Here is a 21,876-nt window from a genome sequence, read left to right as displayed (position 1 = left end):
GGGTCGATCGGAGAGGAAAGAAGTCAGCCACGCTAGGGCCTGACCGATGATACCCAAGTTATCACGGAGACAGTTGAGCAGGATGGCATGGTTGACCGTGTCAAAGGCAGAAGAGAGATCAAGTAGGATGAGGACACAAGGGGTATTGGAATCAAGGTTGGAGAGCAGGTCTTCACGGATGTTCAGGAGAGCAGTTTCTGTGCTTGTGGCAGATCTGAAGCCAGACAGATGATCATGGAGACAACCAAAATTTGTGTTCTTACAATCTGAGGCCCGCTCAGGTGTCCCTAAGAATGGAATATTCCTCAAGCAGCCACGTGGATGCTGAACACCTAAGATACATTACCGGTTAGTGAGCTGCCCAATTCTAATGTCATTAATGGGTGCTTCCCAGAACAACCTTTGCTTTGTCTCTCACCAGATGAGAAATACAGAGGCAATCCTTGCAAATATGTGCAGGCACACATCACATACATACATGCAGCAGTTCCGAGATAATCCAGAAACAATGGCAGGTGCATTGGTGAAATCATACTCCTGTTACCTGCCCCGCAAAAAGTATTCTGATGGTCTACTATGTTTGAGAAGTAGGGCGTAATAGGTTCAGAATAGCCATAAGCCGTAGCATCCCCACTCGATATCTCCCCTTATGTTACTGCTTTTCCATAGATTCCAAAATATGAAACTAGAACCAATAGCCTGTTGTACAGGTCCCACTAGCTCGCTATGCTTGGGAGGGCAGAACATGGCACAATGTTATCCAATGTGGGTGGGGCCCCATTGTGTGTATGATAACCTCAGGTTTGTTGACCTGTGACATGGGTCTGTGGTACCGTACTTAGTACCCAAGCAAGAGATAGCTGATCGATTGGCATTCATTTTTACATTCAGCCACAGCACAGGGAGTACTCTCCTGCTTTTCCCATATGTTTGCCAATGAGACTAGATCACCCTGAGTCCCGTTCAGGTAAAGATAGGGGTGAGAAATGGAATAGGCTGGTGCTTCGTTCCCCTTTTCTACCAGTTTTCTAGTGTAGTAGAATGTTCTAATATTAAAAACAACTCTATGTAAATCATATTCATCTTGAATACATCAGAGAATTCTAGAGCACTTTTGAACTGATCTGTCCCTGTTGGCTGCATTGTGTAATAATTTTAATCTATAGAATACATCTCAATTTCGAATATCTGATTCTTTTTACAAAGAAACGTCCTATGATCTAACACCCCATGCCACAACAATCTCAACCTAAAATTTGAGACAAGAAACAGGTGGTGGTTAGTCTGAATACTGTTTTTATTTAAAATAATGAATACAAAATTAAAGATGGTCCCTAACTTTAAATGCTGCAGAAGTCAGCCGCAATATTCCAAATGAATAGAGGCAGCTTGTCTACAGATAAGAAACACAACTTGCCTGTTATCTCACCAATGTTTACATTCACAATGCACACAGACATCCATTAGTGTAAAAGCAAATCTAAATAACTATTCTAGACAAAATATGCAATCTTCTTCTAAATGCATATTCAATTTATTTTCAGTGATTATTATGAATACACTTTTCAAAGAGACAATTAATTTACAGGGTAATTCATAGAATTTCACACAAAAGTGGCGCACGCGGCTGGCGCACAGTGTGCGCGTGCGAATGTCTGCGCCAGCCGCGTGCGCTAAAATCAATTTCCGCGCATAGCGTTTTCATGGATTTGAGCCTCCAAAACCAGCCGTGGCGCAGAGTGGCGCAGCTACCCTGCAGCAGCGCCAGTTACACCCCCAAGAAGGCCCTCACGCAGGGAAAAGCCATCAAAATCCCCAATCCAGCACAAAGGGCTGCGCTAACCCTGTACCAGTTTACAGGGCTGCCAAACAGCAAACGCCAAGCGGGGAACGTGTAATACTGGGGTTCGCGTGAAGTTTCACACGCGATTGGAGCAAGGTACGTGTATTACGGGGTTTGCGGGAAATTTCACACGCGAAAGGGCCTGTGCGAGTGGGGTACGTGTATAACGGGTTCGCGGGAAGTTTCACATGCGATTTCAGCAGGGTACGTGTATTACGGGGGTTCGCAGGAAGTCTCACATGCGAAAGGGCCTGTGCGAGTGGGGTACGTGTATAACTGGGGAAAGCAGGAATCTTCACATGCGATTTCAGGAGGGTACGTGTATTACGGGGGTTCGCGGGAAGTCTCACACGCAATTGGGTCCGGGTACGTGTATTTCGGGGGTGCGCAGGAAGTTTCACATGTGAAAGGGCCTGTGCGAGTGGGGTACGTGTATTCCTGGGGTTTGCGTGAAGTTTTACATGCGAAAGGGCAACGCCAGTGTGCGATACATCACAGACGCGCTTACGCGTTAAGGGCCTTTGGTCCCATGAAATCGCGTACGTGTGCTGACCCGCTTACGCGCTAAGGGCCTTTCCTCGAATTACACACTGACGTGCACATTTTTCACGTGCCAAATCACTCTGTATCAAGCTGGCCACGCATACACACATGGAAGACCACGCTCCTGCCCTGAAGGCCTTTTTCCTGCCCCACAGAGCCCCGAGCACGCTCCCACCTGCCATCTGCTGCTGCCTGACTGTCTGCTGCCCATGTGCCCTGCTATTTGGTGCCTGCACATCAGCCATCTGCAGGGGTCCAGTTGCTGTGGCCACCCCTGCTGGAACAGAAGACTCCCGACTGGGCTACCATCGCTCCACAGCCCAGCCCCAGGACCCAGTTGCCCACCCACTCCTGCCTCTGGGGTTGCCATGTCGGGCACATTTCCATCTGGCACCACTGGCAACCCCTAGCCAGAGAGGCAGAGGGCCACCAGCTTCACTGCCACCGAAGGTTGTGTCCTGGTGGAGCATGTCCTGGGGCACTATGATGCCCTCTTCGGAACATCACGCGCCAACAAGGAAGGATGGGAGAGGATCTGGGATGACGTAGTGGTTGCCATCAACACGGAGGGGGTGGCAACCCGTGACATCAAGCACGTCAAGAAGCGCTGGGAGGACTTCAGGTCCAGGACCCTCCACAAGGCCCGGCGCCTTGCGGAGGGGGGCTGGGCAGCGCATGAGTAACATCCAGAAGAGGGTCCTGGAACGCGTAGGCCCAGTGCTCCACGCCCAGATCCTTCGGAGGCAGACCCGTCTGGAGTTGAGCGGTAAGTGGCCAAGCATTGCTGTGTGAGACAGGGCATGTTGCAGTGTGCTGGTAGTCTGATGCTTGCCTGTATGTGTGACATAAGCCCTGTATGGATGTGTGTGTGCAGGTACATCATGGTCATGCATGTGAGACCAGTTATGTGTGAACCACATGGTTGGTGCATGTGTTTTAATGCAACATGGGGAGCTCTATGCGGAATGCACACATGAAAGCATGGCTGTCTCTGTTCCTGGACATGAAGGGGGGGTGAGGAATGGGTGCTGATGTCATGTACATGTATGGTGCACATGTGTGTCTGTGTGCCTGAGAAGTGTGTGTATGACTTTGAAATGCCATGGATGCATGTGACTTTGAAGGCAACATCTTGGTTTACAGGGGCCCTTCTACATGGATGTTGATGTTGATTGCAGGCGCCAGGACTGTTTCTGCATGTGTGTTGTGTGCATTTACCCATGTGTTGTGGAATGACAGGATGGAAGTGACATTTGACAGTGCCACTCATGCGTTATTGCATCCTGTCTAGGGTATTTTGTACTGTACCCTGATGCTTGTGTTCTATGTCTCTCTCTACGCAGCGTCAAGTGAAGAAGAGGGCGGAGACGGCGCTGTGGAGCCAAGCAGCGGGGATGCCTCCACTGGGCGGCGACGCAAGGGCCAGCCACCCTCCCATGAATTACCATCATCCGGGACCGAGGGGGCTGGTGCTGCGTGTACCACAACGGCTGTGGCGGAAGGGCCGGGTGAGTACCCACAGGGGCTTCCAATGGCAGTAGACGGTGTGGAGACATCCAGGTTGGTGGTCTCCACAGAGGAGGAGGAACCCGCTACTGAGCCGCACATGGGGCCTGGTGGGGGTAGTACCACTGGTGCAAGTGGTGCAGTCCAGGGCCAGGGCCAGGAGGCAGCACAGGTCACCACGGAGGGGCCTGTGCATGTCGCTGTCCCTGACCCTGTGACTGCACCACCATGCACCAGAGCGAGGCCCCGTCCCAGGCCTGTCCGCAGGTAGGGGAGAGTGCCATGTCATCTGCCTCTCCACTACCTGCGGACGAGGGGTCCCACGAACGTATGGGCTCCGTCCTGGTTGATGTTGCGTTGCGCACGCGTGTCATTCGTGATGACGTGAGTTCTTCCTGGGCGGAGAACGCATGCCATCACGGAGAGCAGCGTCGTGACGTGGCACTGCTGGGAGGGGCCCTGGTTGGTGGGTTCCTACATGTGTCGCGCACTCTGGCGGACCTCTCCTCCTCTATGGAGACTATGCGCTAGTCATTCTCCACACCGTCTTCTGGCCCAGATTCCACCAGGGCCCCCTGTGGACCTGGCCCGACCAACACAGCCAGCTTGGTGGAGCTCACATCCCTGCCACAGTCGGGAGTCGGCGGCCCAGCAGGGGTGGACACCACAACTGGAGACCAGCTGATGGAGGATGTGCAGGCACCATCAGACACGGCACATGGACAGCAGCAGCAGGAACAGGCTCTAGGTAGGAGCAATGATGGCTCGGGGACATCAACATCAGAGGGGCAGGCATTGGCCAGAGGGCAGGAGGACCCAGGAATGGGAGTGTCTTCCATGTGGCACCGGTTGGGCCAGCAGATAGGTGCGGAGCGGCGGCGGGCGGAAGAGGCGCGGCTCACCATGGTCAGGGAAGAGTTCACCATGCGTCGGGCTTTGAGGCGGGCAGAGTGCCTCGAGGCAACTCGCAGGGAGTTGGAACAGGCCATGAGTGCCTCCCTGCAAGACCTCGGGGCCAGGCCAGAGGCCCGCCTCTGGCAAATAGACATGGAGTTCGATGATGCCCTGGCCCGGGACACCACAGAGTGAGCCGCTGGACTTGCCCGCCGCCATTGTATATAGTTGGATAGTGTTAGGTTTCCTTTAGTTTTTTCTTTATTTTGGTTGCGCTTGGACAATGCACCACGATTTTGTATATAGTTTTATATTAGGTAGTATTTTTGATAGGTTTCATTTCATCAGTTGGGCTCATGGACCCTGGATTGTTCATCTGTACATAGTTCACCATTGGATTGTTCTCTTCTTTTTTTATTTTCACCATGGAGCAATGGTTTTCACTTTCTTTTTCCCTTGGATTTGCTTTGTTGGTCTGTGACTTTGGACACCATTTCTTTTGGATTTCTTTGGATTATTATTTTCTTTTTTTTACATTTTTTTACGGACATGCAGCTTTTCGTTTATCATTCCCATTGTTCTGTGTTGGATTTTGATTACATTCATGTTGTGTTTAATACATTTTATTCTTCATACTTCGATGTGTGTTATTGGTTTCATGCATGTCATGATATGGGTTTTCACATTCACTTGCACCCATTGTGTGTGTGTGACGGACATGTGTTCATTTACATACTTGCCATTGGGGTTGTATCATGTAATTGCCTTTTTTATGTGGGTGGATGCAATACTTGGTTGGGTCTTTGGGCTGGGGAGGCTGGCCATAAGGGCCACGATTGAGGATTGTCATGACCTGGGGGCAGGGGGACATGACTGCACTGCTGGGGGTGGGGGTGCAGGGGGACATGAGTGGGGGCCTGCTGGCAGGTGCCCTGCACTGCTGGGGGTTGGGGGTGCAGGGGGACATGAGTGGGGGCCTGCTGGGAGGTGTCCTGCACTGCTGGGGGGTGTGGGTGCAAGGGGACATGAGTGGGACATGAGTGGGGACCTGCTGGCAGGTGCCCTGCACTGCTGGGAGGTGGGGGTGCAGGGGGTCATGCGTTGGTGATCAGTAGTGCAAGGTGACATGTGGCTTGGCTGGGGGGCATGCCCATAGTGGATGAGCTGCCTGCGGGACATGACCAGGGGTGCAGGGTAGTCCCCTGTGGTGTGGGCTGCCTGCAGGGGCCGTGGAGGGTGTAGAGGGAACACCTGGGAGGACCCACACTGCCAATTTACGTGTAGGACTCCCCTGCACCCCCGAAATACACGTACCCTGCTGAAATCGCGTGTGAGACTTCCCGCGAACCCCAGGAATACACGTACCCCACTCGCACAGGCCCTTTCGTGTGTGAAACTTCCTGGGCACCCCCGAAATACACATACCCTGCTGAAATCGTGTGTGAGACTTCCCGCGAACCCCAGGAATACACGTACCCCACTCGCACAGGCCCTTTCACGTGTGAAACTTCCTGAGCCCCCCCGAAATACACGTACCCTGCTGAAATCACTTGTGAGACTTCCCGCAAACCCCAGGAATACATGTGCCCCACTCGCACAGGCCCTTTCGCGTGGGCCTTCTGGGCAGGAGCGTGGTCTTCCGTGTGTTTTCGCGTGGCCAGCTTGATACGGAGTGATTTGGCACGTGAAAAAATTGCACATCAGCGTGTAATTCAAGGAAAGGGCTTTAGCGCATAAGTGCGTCAGCACACGCACGCGATTCCATTGGACCAAAGGCCCTTAGGGCGTAAGCGCGTAAGTTACATTACACGCGCGGGCGTTTCCCTCATAGCACGTGATGACAGAGCACACATGGAAAAACTGCACGTCCGAGTGTCATTGCGTGTAATTGGAGGAAAGCGCCCGCGTACACGCGTATCTGTCATGTACGTGTGGGCCGGTTTAAAAGCTACGTGTAGGATGCCATTTCCTTGTATGTGCTTTTCGTGGAGAGCAAGTGGGTGAAATCTGTACTTCTTGTCGGTTCACACGTGATTACTTCACAGCGTTTCTAGTTTGTACTCCCTGTTACCTCTGACAGCTCTTTTCTGAATTTTTGTTGGGCCTGTTTCCTCAAACAGAGTTCACTTCTCCTTTTGTCCTGTCTCCTCAGACAGTGTACAATTCTTCTTTTGGCGGGGGTGTTACCAACGCGCACATGTGCATATTTTTCACGTTCTTTTTCAAGGCAGACGGTGAGTTCCGCACGTACTTAGCAACTGTGCTTGCCCCGTGTGTCTCATTCCCCTTCAGAGGTCATTGTAGGCTGCGTGTATTAAATGTACGCTTAGTTTTGTGTTTCTGGGTGCCACAGCGTAGTGCGGGTTCATTTTTCAACCACGTGGTCTACGAGGGGTTGCGTGCACGTTAATTTTTGATTTTGGGCTGCCTGTGCGTTGCGTGACCCGTCATCTTCCCCCAGGGGTCACAGACAGCCTTGTTAGAGCACTAGGATACGAATTCCATCTGGTATCCTACCCCATTTGACCCCCAATTGCCCAGGACAATAGTTTACTGCAACTCCCATACGCACAACAACATCAGTGCCATGGTTGGGAGGCGACCGAGCGGTAAGGGAGGCAAAGGTGGCTGACCTTCAAAAGGTGGGCGTGGTGGGCACAGTAGGGGAAGTGGCTGGGATTTGCAGGGTTCCCCTATACCCCCATGTTTGGAGGAACAATCAGGGACACCCATGCCCCTCCCATGGTTGAGGGAAACGTGGCTGACACCATCTCAGCTCAGCCCCTGTTGGACCAGCCCATTGTGGCACCTGACCTGGCACAGGATGACTCCCTGGCTGACTTCTAGGCCACGTGTGGCGGTGCAAGTTGGTGTCACCAAGCCACGTGGATGTGGGGCAGCTATGTCATCTGCTGCCCCAAGTATGCAGTGTGGGGAGGCTGCAGGGGCAGCTGCAGCTCCATCCGCCCCAGCTCTGACTCTCCCAGCCAGGACAGTGTCAGTACAAGTCCATCAAACTGACGTTCTCCCTGCCAACATTACCCTGCAACCAATGCCTGCATCAAGACCTATGGTCATTGTGCATTCCCACACTCCTACTACCCAGTCCACCGGTGATTCTGCCCCTAGTGACCAGAGCGGCGTAAGCCACTCTGGCTCTGCTCCACTTTAAAGAAGAGGAAGAAGGGTGCTCTGGCATGACAGGCTGAGACCCCAGACACGGCTACACACCCCGGTACCTCAAGGAAGCCTTGCTTTAATGATCCGGAACTTGATGCACTTGTGGCCTATGTGTCGGCACATAGCCACGAAATGCTGGTGACTGCAGGGTCCAAGACCACAACTGGTCAACGTAAGGCACACTGGCAGATCATCACCGACCGCATAAGTGCCCTTGGATTTGTGAGGCGCACAGCTGATGATTGCTACAAGCGGTGGAATGACCTGAAACGCAGAGCAAAGAACAAGCTGGCCTCAAATCATGCTGCTACTCTGGTGACTGGCGGTGGGTCTCCACACAAGGACAACAAACTCACTGAACATAAGTCTGTTGCTGGGGCCTTCGTCAAAGAGGAACAGATCCAAGGTGTGGGACAACTACCTGATTATGATGCATTGTCCGGTGAGTGCCCATGCATGTGTGTGTAATGCATGTGTATGTTGTTTGGGTGACGGGTTCTGATTGAGTGCCAGGTGAGGGTGTGTGTGCCTGAGTGGTATAGATCACCCATGTGCTTCATCCAAAACATTCAGCAGCCTTGGATTTGGGTGTGACAGTATCCCTTCTGCCCACAGCAGTAATTTAGCGCAACATTACAGCAGTTGCCCTTGAAGTGGCATCTTGCAACAACATTGTTTGTATTTTTCAGTGTTCGTTCAGGCTGATTTTTTCAATTCTCCCACTTTTGCTACGCATTCCTCAGCCCTATTGTCACATTTGTGACATGCTTCTGTCATTGATGAACCCCACATTGGCCACATTTGTTACCTTGTTAGGTGAATGATTTGACCATTCAGGCTGATTGAGTATTGGCCTGATCACATACATTTTTGGGGCCTGTTTGAATGTGGAACATGATAGTTGTTTCCTGTCATGTTGAAGTGCACAACCATTGATGTGTACATTGGCCTGCAATCACTGTCTTTTTGTACACTGGATGTGTTGCAGTGTGTGGCACATGCCTATTTTGTCACACTATGTAGCATTTTTCATCTCATCATGTCCATCTCACATGGATGGCTGACAGTATTCATTCACTGACATATGGATGTACTTGTGGAATGTACCATGGCTATGGTACATGCCATCTGTGTGATGGCATGTGTCATGTATGTGTATTGGGCATGCCACTCACAGGCCAATGTGTGATGGCAGTGCTACCCAGTATGCAGCAAATGTGTTGCTCTTCCATCTTGGTGTCATCAGTGTCTGCCTTTTGCCTCCCCTTCCAACTCAGTGACAGTGCATGGATGGGAGGGTTATAGTAATGTGGGACATGTGTAAATCATGTACTGGTTCTGTAGCTTGTCAGGCCTATTTGTGTGCTATGGTGCTAATGCCTGTTTCCATTTTTTGTCTTTCATGTTTTTGCAGGGGATGACGCACTTGATGCTGTTGAGGTTGAGGAGATGGTGCAGACCCAGGAGGGATCTCAGGCATGACCGGGCACCAGTGGGGGAGGTGGTGTGGTGATGGGTGAGAACCCAATCTTGCTGCAGACCATTCTGTCCAGGGGTGCTTCTGGGTGCACCTCCCCAGACCTCTATTCAGGTGCTGATTCGGATGATGAGACCTATGTGCCGTCGCAGGTAAGTGTTTCTGGCAGGGATTCTGTTCTGTCCAACCCACCTGTACCAGTGGTAGAACCCTCTATGGGGATGTCAGTGTTAGTAAGTCCGCCTTTGGCGGTTACGGATGCAGGGCCACACTCCACAACATCTGATCCTGGGCCAGCAGATCAGAGGGGGAATGCAGTCCTGCAGCCTCAGGCAGTGCCGGCACAGCAAGGCGCAGATCCCCTTGCCCCAAACAGGTGTGGTGCCCTCCAACGCGGTGGCCGTACGCCACCAGGCAATACCGCATGGGAACAATCCATGTACGGTATGGCAATCCAACAGGCAGCATCAGTTGAGATGATGGCTCAAGCAATGGAGAGGGTGGCCACTTCCATTGTCCTCCCTGAAAGGCAGATGGAGCAACTACAGCAGGCGGCAACAGACTCCATTTGTCAATCACACAGGGAGGACATGTTGGCGTCCAACAGGGACAGACGGGCGGCACTGGAGACTCTACGCCAATCGATATCAATAGAGTCCCAGGGCCACAGGGAAGCCCTGAGGGTAGAACTCCATCACCTCAGGGAGACTCTTGTTGACCTTGAGGCTTCCACTAACTTGAGGACAGAACAGCAGCTGGAGTGGCTCACACTTTCGCTCTCAGCTGAGATGCAGGCTACTCGGGAGGAGATCCGGGCATCACATCAGGTGGTGCATGGGGATCTCTGCACTATAATCCTCCAGAACGAGACCTTCCACACCTGCATGCTTGCTGCCATGGAGGACCATACTAGGGCTCTGCGTGGGCTGCCTCCCATAGCACCACCACCTCCTGTGGCAGCAGCAGAGGGTGATGAGAGCGACAGCAGCAGTTCTCCTACATTGGTATAGCCGTGCAGGCTATGAGCCCATGGAGGTGTTTTTTTTTCCCAACATCCACACCGGTGGCTGTTGGTGCGCACCCTGTCCTCGGACCTCCTGGGTGGCCTCCCCCCACCCCCCAGACCCTACATGGCCATTTTTGATTTTTGATTTTTGATTTTTTTTATAGTGTGTTGCCTTGTGTGGCTCCCGTGGGCATCCACTGTATTCCGGCTGGGCACATGCAGGCTTGTCCTGAGTTTTGGTTAGATGCTTGGGTTCGTGAGACACACACCCCTCCTGCTTCCAGTTTCCATGGGCTTGCAAAGGGTGTGCCCAAGTGACAGTGACTTACACAGTGACGTTGGACTCCCATGAGCTGTGTGGGCAGTCTGTAGTCAATACTGTGTATACATTCCTAGTGGATATTGTTGTTGTATTGTACACTGCATGGTGTATTGATATGTGCTTGTGCATCCATGTCTTCCTCCTAATTTGCAGGTTCATTCCTCATGTCTTCACAAGGCCGTCTACTTTGGAGATGGAGTTCATGTTGTAAGCGTGCACTTACACATTTGCATGGCAGCAACACTGTACAGTTGGAAGTGGTCGATGTGCTAGCATAATCAGGTTGTAAGACTACCACTACTTAAATTAGTACTGTCATGTTTATGCTATGTTTGAGGTTGTGTAGCTGCATTGTATTGTTTGTAAGTATTTGGTCATGTGTGTTGTTAGTTCTACATTACTGGGAGCATTTTGTGTGTGGCCAGTTTCCATTAGGGACACTGTACTTTGTGACACTTGTGTCATGTTTTGGGGATTGCTTTGTTTGCTCTCACATAGCATGACATGCCATGGTGTGTTGGGTGGCGGTGCTGGGGAGGGGTTGGGTGACATGGCACTGTTGTCGTGTTGTATTTTGCAAGGGGGTAATGAATTTAGCAGCATAGAAGTGTGTCTTTTGATGACACTGCATTGGTGGTGTTTGTGTAGGTAGGGATGCACACAATGTGACACTTCCAGGTGACCAATCTCAGGCTGGTATGGTTGTGACAGTTGACTGTCCCTTATGTCATAATCATTGATTGTCAGATGGTATGTGCCAGGGCTGTGTGCACTCCACAGGGGTGTGATTTTAGGTGAAGTAATTAGCCACCAGCTGCGTACGGGCTGCCTCACCCCGTGCCCTTTCCCCTCCCATGCGCAGCGGGAGTGCATGTGGTTGGGGATGTGGGGGCACCACCATGTCCACGGGCAGGCCCCAGCATTTTGCAACGTTGTGCAGGACACATGCTGCCACTATGATCCTGCACACTACAGGGGGAGGGTATAACAGCTGCCTGCCAGAACGGTCACGGGAGCGAAAGCGTGACTTGAGCACTCCGAATGTGCGCTCCATTATGCCCCGGGTTGCAATGTGGACTGTGTTGTATCTTACCTCCGGTGGCGTGGTGGGGTTCCGAATTGGTGTCATCATGTGAGTGCTCAGAGGGTAGGCACTGTCCCCTGGGGAGGTGGTGATGGGTATCATTAGTGGGGTTGTGACATTACTCAGTATCTGACATGTATGCATGTGCTGTGGCATTTATACTCACCGAGCAGCCATGTATCGCCATGCCGCCCAGCTTCGAGGTCCCGGTTTAGGGTTGACATTCTGTAAATAAAACTGTTGTGGGTGGACCCTAGATAGTTGCCATATACTGAGGTGATGATTCCCTTGGCATCACATACTACCTGGACGTTGATGGAATGCCAGTGCTTGCGGTTTCTATAGATGTGCTCTGATGCCCTGGGGGGACGTAGAGCCACATGGGTGCAATCAATGGAACCTAGGACTTTGGAGAATTGTGCCACCCCATAGAAATCCTGGACGGCAGCCTGCCTTTCTGCAGGTGTTCTGGGCAGGTATATGTGCCTGCGGACGGATGGGCGTGCAGTCATGATGGCCAAGACCTGGTGTAGGCAGCGTGACTGTGTGGCCTGTGACACCCCCCCCCACTATAGCACTTGTCCACTGAAATGATCCAGTGGCCAAGAAGTGCAGTACATTGAGGACCTTCTCCAGGGGGCTGAGTGCTTGGGAGCACAGGGTGGTTGATGTGAGGTTATCCTCCCACTCACTCACCAGGTCGAGTATTATGTGAGGTGGAAACCTGTACCCCCCATACACGTGGTCATCAGGCATCCCAAAAAGGCTGGTTCTGGTTGTGAAATTTTTGGGCCTGACTATCCTCCTCCTCCTCCTGCGGTATCCCACGACCACTGCTGCTAGGAACGGTATATTCATCCTGGCGTTTGAGCTTGTTTGTTGTTTGCGCGCACATTTATGCTGTGTGGGTCCATGTACGCCTGCTTCCTGCTGGCGTACGTGTTCCCGGATTATTACGAATTTTTTGGCACACGCGTTAGCCCCGTTCGAATCCATGAATATGTGTTTTGAACGTGTGTGTGGGCGTTCCGCGCATTTGTCTCCTGTACTTCCCCCATGAAGCCCACATTTTCACGCATTGTTCCCCATTCCGCGTGTCACGCCCTCTGTTCCTCCTACTTTTGTTGTGTGTGCCGCGCTATGTGCGATTTTGCTGTGCGCGTAGCGCACGCTGTTTGGAGACGTGTGCACCAGCGTGCGCCACGCAGAATTTTGGCGTACATCCTGGGATTTACACGCGCACGGACTTCCATGAATCGCTGTGCGCGGGTTTCAATGCGATTTTCGCACTGGCACTGCGATTTGCACGCTTGTGCTGAAAATTTCAGCGCACATTAATTCCATGAATCAGCCTCTTAATGTTCTCTGACACCATTGACAAGTGTTGGCACCAGTGAAAAGCATTTGGTTCACATAGAATTGCTCACATTAAACTGTTGGAAACAATTGGTTTTCAGCTTGGAAATAAATACAGGAATGTTTGGTAGGATTAATCGGGCTACTTTCTCTACATGCTTGGGTTTAGGGTAAAACATTTATTTTGGAGAACAAAATATCTTCATTCATTTAAAGGGTTGATGAAGCATGAGAGTCTAAAAAAACAGAAAAGGAATCGGCACTTCATTTAATGGGCAATAAGAGTGCACGTAATGCAGTATCCTCCAGTTTCTGTGTAATGTAATTTGATATTTTTTGTTGGTCATCTAAATTTTATTTATTTTTTGGGGAATAAAGGAGAGACAATAGCCTCCTTCCTATTCCACTTTAAATGGTAATGAACTTTATTCAGGATTTTTCTTTTTTATTAGACTGGTGTTTTCACAGGTCAAAAAATCTACCAGTCCCTACAAATACGTGAGCCATGTTGTACACCATGATCACAAACCCAGATATAAATAGCCTGCACAAATTGGGGAATTCATTTTTATTCAGCAACTGTCTGAGAATAATATGCCCCGTGCAAATATAGATTTATATATATATATATATTAAATATACTTCCACAAAGTTTCTCTTCCAGAAATAGTTCCCCTTAAGTGGCTGTAACGCTCACCTGATTCCCACGGAGGCGCGGGTCTTGGCAGGAAGGTGTCCGTAACACGAAACGTGATGTGCAGGATTCGGTTGGCTTCTGGGGTCGAACCTCTCCGCACTGTGTGTCGAACTCGAAGGGTGAGGTTTCTGCAGGTGAAATAATATGGGGATTAAAGGTCTGGGTTGTTGAATGTCCCTATCTCTCTCCTCCCAGCTTGTCTGTTGAACCCCCTCCCAGGTCAACTTGCTCACCTTAGATAGGTGAATGCTGGGCTCTCCATCTGCGTCTAGTGCAGGGTGCCGTTGCCAGTTCCTTCACTGGTGAAACGTTAGCCTCTTGACTTCAGAGGATGAGTACCGTCGTTGTCTGCACGACCGGTAAGTTTCTGGACACCTTTAGTCTGTAAGTATGGCAAGCGCTCTTACTGTCTCTTTCTTTGTCTTTGCAGGCGACGATGCAGAAAGAAGAAATCCGGAAATCGCCACGTGCCGGTGAGTGTAACACTGCTGTTGTCTATGCAGGTGAAGATGCAGCGTGAAGAATCCGAAATGCACAGCGTGCCGGTAAGTAGAATAATGCTGTTTATCTTTGTGCAGATGCAGCGTGAAGAATCCGAAATGCACGGCGTGCCGGTAAGTAAAATAATGCTGTTTGTCTTTGTGCAGATGCAGGGTGAAGAATCCGGAATGCACGGCGTGCCGGTAAGTAAAATAATGCTGTTTGTCTTTGCAGGCGAAGGTGCAGCGTGAGACACGGCCGCTGCCGAGGGATCAGGTAAGCACACACTGCGTGTGAAAGTTCGTTCTGCTAACCTGTTGTTTCTGATCTTTTGCAGGTGCTGATGTTGCTCGGGTACCCTAATGGTGAGTATAATTCTTGCAGGTTCAGGATCCAAAGAAGAAAAGCTGGAGCAGACTCGGTGAGCGTTCTACTGCAGATGCAGAATAACGCGAAGCACGTTTCATCAATCGGGTGTGGTTTAAATAGCCTTGGAGTGATGAGGCGTCTCCTTCCACGGCCCCGCCTGGGTAAGAAAAGAGTTCCTGCTTCCAGAAGAGTTCCAGTGGAGTGGAGCTGCCCCACCCAGGTAAGAAAAGTAGTCCCAGTTCACCGAGGACTTTTAAGAGTCTGGCAAGTCAGCAGCATGGTCTGCCGCAGGTAAGTCCACCCAAGCATCTTCACACCTATGATGAGCCCGGCGCTTCCAGTGCCGGGACCAAGGCTTCTGATGAGCCTGGTGCCACCGGCGCCAGGACAAGGTCCAAAAGGTCCCTGTGGGGACCGGCTGGTGCCTAGGATCAGGGTTAGGGGCCTGCTTCCAAGGACGTTGGACTGATCTGGCTCCTTGGAAGCAGTGATCATGACAGTATCCCCCCTCAAGGCCCCTCCTAAGTGTGTCTTCTCCGGGGGCTTTGGCTTGTCGGGGTGATTCAGATGGAATCTCTTGACCAGACGAGGTGCGTGGACGTGTTCTGAGGGTTCCCAAGACCTTTCCTGGGGACCGTATCCTTTCCAATCAACCAGATAGTATAATTTAGACCTGGAAATTTTGGAGTCTAGGATGTTCTTCACTTCAAATTCGAGTTCTCCGTCTACCAAAACGGGCTCGGGGAGTTCAGTCAATCGGGTTTCTGGTTGTACTGGTTTTAATAAGGAGACATGGAATACTGGATGTATTTTCATATGCGTAGGTAATTCCAATTTGGCCGCCACCGGATTAATTATGGCAGATATGAGGTAGGGCCCCAGGTATCTTGGGATGAAAGTGCGGGGTCCTTTTAAAGGCAGGTGCTTAGTGGATAACCAGACTTGATCTCCTACAGCGTAGTGAGGGGCCTCTTTACGTTGCCGATCGGCTGCCTTTTTGAATTGAGCTTTAGCTCTTTGCAGATGGGCAGTGGCTTCCTTAAAAGCACAGGTGATCTCCGAATGCAAGTGATCCACAGCAGGTGCTTCAATTTCTTGGGGAGGATCCAGGTTGGAGGTTCTAGGATGGTGTCCATATAACAAGATAAAAGGAGTCTTCCCGGTTCCAGAATGAGTCGAATTGTTATACGCGTATTCAGCGATCCAAAGAATGTCCTTCCAGGGGTTTTCTGTTTGTTGGTGCATGCAGCGTAGATATTGTTCTAGTGTCTGGTTTGTCCTTTCGGTTTGTCCGTCAGTTTGGGGATGGTGACTGGTCGAAAGTCTTACATCAACTTGGGCTAGACGACAGCAACTGCGCCAGAAGTGGGAGATGAATTGACTTCCCCTATCGGAGACTAAAACCGAAGGAAAACCGTGTAAGCGAACGATGTTTGCCAAGAATTCCCGGGCCAATACTGAGGCTGAAGGCAGACCCTTCAAGGGTATGAAGTGAGCCATTTTCGAGAATAGATCCACGACTACTAAGATGGTAGTATATCCCAAGCATGGAGGTAAGTCCGTGATAAAATCCATGGACAGGGTATGCCATGGACATGGAGGGATGTCAAGTGGCTGTAATAGGCCGGCTGGTCTTTGCTTTTGACTTTTATTCTGGGCACACACACCGCAGGAGATTACAAAGTCTCTAATATCCCTTTTCCACGATGGCCACCAGAAATGTCTTTTAATCTTTTCCATGGTTTTGGAAATGCCAGGGTGCCCCTCCATTAGAGAATCATGATAACCGGAGATTACTTGTTTTTGTAGTTTCTCACAGGGCAAGTGCAATCGTCCTCGGAAATATGGTAGGTCTTGATCTACTGAGAAATCTTTTCCCTTTAATTGCCAGTCCTGCAAATCGGTCGGAGTTAGGAGCGATTTCACCGTGGTCTTGATGTCTTCAAAAGATTGAGTGCTGACCAAACCCAAAATCCTTTGTTCTGGGATTATGGGTATTGGATCTGGATTGATCAAATGTTCATCTACTCCCATCCGGGAGAGGGCATCCGCTTTTCCGTTCTTACTGCCTGGTCGATAAGTAATTATAAAGTCAAATTCTGCTAGAAACAGAGCCCAACGAAGTTGTCTGGAAGACTGAGCTTTGGCTGTCTTTAGGTATTGTAAATTGCGGTGGTCAGTCATTACGGTGACTGTGTGTCTGGCTCCTAGAAGATAATGCCGCCAAGATTTAAAGGCCGATCTGATGGCCAAAAGTTCCTTGTCCGTAATTGAATAGTTGATCTCAGGAGGCGAAAACTTGCGGGACCAAAAGGCAACCGGATGTAGTTGGTTTGTGACCGAATCTCTTTGTGATAACACTGCACCCATAGCAAGACTAGAAGCATCCGTTTCCATGATGTAAGGTAGTTCTGGGCGAGGGTGTTTTAAAACAGGTGCAGAAATGAATTTAGCTTTTAAGTCTCGAAAAGCTTGTTCCGCTTCAGAAGACCACTCAAAATGTTTGTTCTTTTTCAACAGAGCGGTGATGGGCTGGACTATCTGGGAAAATTCAGGAATGAATCTGCGGTAAAAGTTAGCGAATCCTAACATGCTTTGAACTCCTTTTACAGAGGTTGGTGATGGCCACTTGATAATTGCATCAACTTTCTTTGAATCCATATGGACTCCGTTAGGTGACAGTATGAATCCCAGGAACTCGACTTCCGTTGCGTTGAAGACGCATTTCTCAAGCTTAGCAAAAAGACTATGTTGACGCAATCTCTCGAGAACCTTTTTAACATGTCTCTGATGTTCTTCTTCAGATGATGAATAGACGAGGATGTCGTCAATGTAGACAACTACACATACGTCAATGAGTTCTCTGAGGACATCGTTCATAAAATATTGGAAAGCAGCAGGAGCATTACACAGTCCAAAGGGCATCACTTGATATTCGAATAGCCCGTACTTGGTGCGGAAGGCCGTTTTCCATTCATCGCCCTCTTTGATCCGTACCAAGTTGTAGGCTCCTCTGAGATCCAGCTTTGTGTATATACAGGCATCTTTGACTTGGTCCAGGAGTTCAGGGATCAAAGGTAACGGGTATCTGTTTTTAACAGTGATCTGATTCAGGGAGCGGTAATCTATGCAAGTCCTAAGGTCTCCTTCCTTTTTCGGAACGAAGAACAAAGCCGATGAAGCTGGAGATTTTGAAGGACGGATAAACCCGTTAGCTAGGTATTGGTCCAGGTACTGTCTGAGGTGAATGTTCTCTGGCTCGGTGAGGGTATAGATCCTGCTGCAAGGAGGGGTTGTTCCAGGTATCAGATCTATTTGACAGTCGTAAGACCTATGAGGAGGTAGGGTGTTAGCTTGATCCTTCTGGAAGACGTCTTGGAACTCCTGGTATTCGGGAGGCAATTTTAGAATCTCCTCAGAAGAGATCGTCGCCAGTGAAACATCAGATCGAGGATAACAAGTGGTAGAACACTCTGGAAACTGAACCGTCTTTGCTCGCCAATCAATCTGAGGGTTGTGCTTCTCTAACCAAGGGATTCCCAGAATGATCTGGAACTGAGGGGCCTTGATTACATCGAACACTATTCTCTCCCGGTGTCCGTTATGACTCAACAGCGTCACTTCTTGGGTGGCATGCGTTACTGGTCCGGAGGCTATCTCTGTACCATCCACAGTAGTGATGACGTCTTTTACTGCCTTAGGGACAAGGGGTAGATTCATCCTTGATACCATTTCACGGTCCACATAGTTACCGATTGCTCCGCTGTCAATGTAAGCTTCAATTGCATGCAAACGATCCGGACGTTCAGGACTAATGAGGACCATGGGTATCACGAAATGCGAGGTCACGGGACAGATCTTAACGCTCGGCAAGAGGACCTCTACTCTTGTCGGGCGAGGTCGTTTCCCTGCTCTGAACTTGTGGTACAGGTATCAGCGGCTCCTACAGTCTTCTTAGCTGGTTTCACGGGACAGTCCCGAAGAAAGTGTCCTGAATTACCGCAATAGAGGCATAATTGCAGCTGCCTTCTTCTTTCCCGCTCTTTCTGGGTTAAAGGTCCTCTCATGCCCCCTATTTGCATGGGTTCCACAGTGTCAGCTCCCTTATTCGAGGTCTGTGGTTTGGAAAACACTCGGGTATCAAATCTGGAACGATCTGCCTTCCTGTTCGGTAGTCTATGGTCTAGTTGGACAACCAAGTCAATATAGTCTGAACATTCTTGTGGAGGATTCACAACCTGCGCTAGCACATCCTTGAGCTCTCCCCGCAGGCCTCTGTAAAAAAGCGTTATTCTCTTGTCCTCGGGCCATTGTGTTTCCACTATGAGTCTATTGAAAGAGGCTATATAAGCCAAGAGGTCTTGGTTACCCTGTTGTAATGAGAGAAGTTCATTGTCCAAGGCCTGCCCTTGTGCATGTCTTGCGAACAGTTTCTCCATGCTGGACTGGAAGGCTTGAAAATCGTGTAAAACCGGATCATCCTGGGTGACTAAAGGGATCGACCAATCTGCAGCACTGCCACTGAGATAAGAAAGCACGAAAGCTACCTTGGCCTGGTCCGTTGGGAATGCAGCTGGTCGACACAAGAAATGCAGGCGGCACTGGTTGATGAACACTGCGAATTTCTTTGGATCACCAGCAAAGCGTTCGGGCGGAGCCAAGGGCACATTACCGGGCAGATTGATTTGCACTGGGTTTGAAGCTGATGCAGAAGGATAACTCCCTCCTGGAACGGGCAAAGGTGTCTGTCCTGCCTGAGCTTGTAACAACTGCCTAGCAAGGTCCTCTGTTCGCTCCTTAGAAATTATCAGTTCTCTTCTTAGGGAGCTTGTTTCCTGGCGAGCTGAATGTACTTCTGCTCTTAATTCCCCAAGCAACTGGGCTAGTTGATCGGTATCTGAAGTTTCCATTGCGCCTGGGTAGGAGTTTAGTGGTGGGCTTCGCGTTCTGTAACGCTCACCTGATTCCCACGGAGGCGCGGGTCTTGGCAGGAAGGTGTCCGTAACATGAAACGTGATGTGCAGGATTCGGTTGGCTTCTGGGGTCGAACCTCTCCGCACTGTGTGTCGAACTCGAAGGGTGAGGTTTCTGCAGGTGAAATAATATGGGGATTAAAGGTCTGGGTTGTTGAATGTCCCTATCTCTCTCCTCCCAGCTTGTCTGTTGAACCCCCCTCCCAGGTCAACTTGCTCACCTTAGATAGGTGAATGCTGGGCTCTCCATCTGCGTCTAGTGCAGGGTGCCGTTGCCAGTTCCTTCACTGGTGAAACGTTAGCCTCTTGACTTCAGAGGATGAGTACCGTCGTTGTCTGCACGACCGGTAAGTTTCTGGACACCTTTAGTCTGTAAGTATGGCAAGTGCTCTTACTGTCTCTTTCTTTGTCTTTGCAGGCGACGATGCAGAAAGAAGAAATCCGGATGCAGAAAGAAGAAATCCGGAAATCGCCATGTGCCGGTGAGTGTAACACTGCTGTTGTCTATGCAGGTGAAGATGCAGCGTGAATAATCCGAAATGCACAGCGTGCCGGTAAGTAGAATAATGCTGTTTATCTTTGTGCAGATGCAGCGTGAAGAATCCGAAATGCACGGCGTGCCGGTAAGTAAAATAATGCTGTTTGTCTTGTGCAGATGCAGGGTGAAGAATCCGGAATGCACGGCGTGCCGGTAAGTAAAATAATGCTGTTTGTCTTTGCAGGCGAAGGTGCAGTGTGAGACACGGCCGCTGCCGAGGGATCAGGTAAGCAAACACTGCGTGTGAAAGTTCGTTCTGCTAACCTGTTGTTTCTGATCTTTTGCAGGTGCTGATGTTGCTCGGGTACCGGAATGGTGAGTATAATTCTTGCAGGTTCAGGATCCAAAGAAGAAAATCTGGAGCAGACTCGGTGAGCGTTCTGCTGCAGATGCAGAATAACGCGAAGCACGTTTCATCAATCGGGTGTGGTTTAAATAGCCTTGGAGTGATGAGGCGTCTCCTTACACGGCCCCGCCTGGGTAAGAAAAGAGTTCCTGCTTCCAGAAGAGTTCCAGTGGAGTGGAGCTGCCCCACTCAGGTAAGAAAAGTAGTCCCAGTTCACCGAGGACTTTTAAGAGTCTGGCAAGTCAGCAGCATGGTCTGCCGCCGGTAAGTCCACCCAAGCATCTTCACACCTATGATGAGCCCGGCGCTTCCAGTGCCGGGACCAAGGCTTCTGATGAGCCTGGTGCCACCGGCGCCAGGACAAGGTCCAAAAGGTCCCTGTGGGGACCGGCTGGTGCCTAGGATCAGGGTTAGGGGCCTGCTTCCAAGGACGTTGGACTGATCCTGGCTCCTTGGAAGCAGTGATCATGACAGTGGCATAGCATTTGTAAAATTAATTCCCCAAAATACTTTAAATTGCTGTCAGGAATTTAACACATTTTGGGTCATCTACTGTTATCATTTTTGTTTTGTCCTTTTAAAGGCCCAGCCTAGATAGGGACATTCCAGGCCACTCCACCAGGTGCACTCTTCTTGTCTGTCTTTTCCTGGCTTCCAAATTTCTCTCAGGCAATATGGTTTTGTCTTGTGAAAAACACTTTTATTTTGCTCTCTCTGAAAAATGCCAGCTTAAGGAGAATTTTCATCATCAGCTATATCCAAGTGGAACCCCATAGTCAGGTCTTCTCCTGCTGGACAAGCTCTCATCTTCTGCAGCTTTCCAAAGAACTGCCTCACCTTCCTAGTTGTTTATCTTTAAATTATACTCAAACTCCACCCATGCACCTTAAGGCAGCAAGTTCTGACTGGATGGGACTGTGAAAGGTTCCCTTTAGACACTGCCACTCTCATTAATCCTCCACTTTAATTTAATAGGCCAATGTAATTTGTCATGACTCAAGAGGGCAATTTCACTTACACCATCAGGAAGTATGATTTCATTTGACTGAAATATGACTTCCTCTTATAATCTCTTGTATGGACCTGCACCATTGTTGAGGCCTACACATTTAGAATCACATGAGCATTCTGAATTCAAAGACATCCTTTATGTTCCTGTAGCTGGAAGCATGATAGTGTTATTAACATTTGTAAATGTATTAATAATTCATACATATTCATATATCATGTTTATAGGCATGCAATGCTGACCGCTTTGCTGA

This window comes from Ambystoma mexicanum, chromosome 1q (genome assembly GCF_040938575.1).
Source record: "Ambystoma mexicanum isolate Mex_15411 chromosome 1q, UKY_AmexF1_1, whole genome shotgun sequence".
Taxonomy (NCBI): domain Eukaryota; kingdom Metazoa; phylum Chordata; class Amphibia; order Caudata; family Ambystomatidae; genus Ambystoma; species Ambystoma mexicanum.
This window is presented reverse-complemented; position numbering follows the sequence as displayed.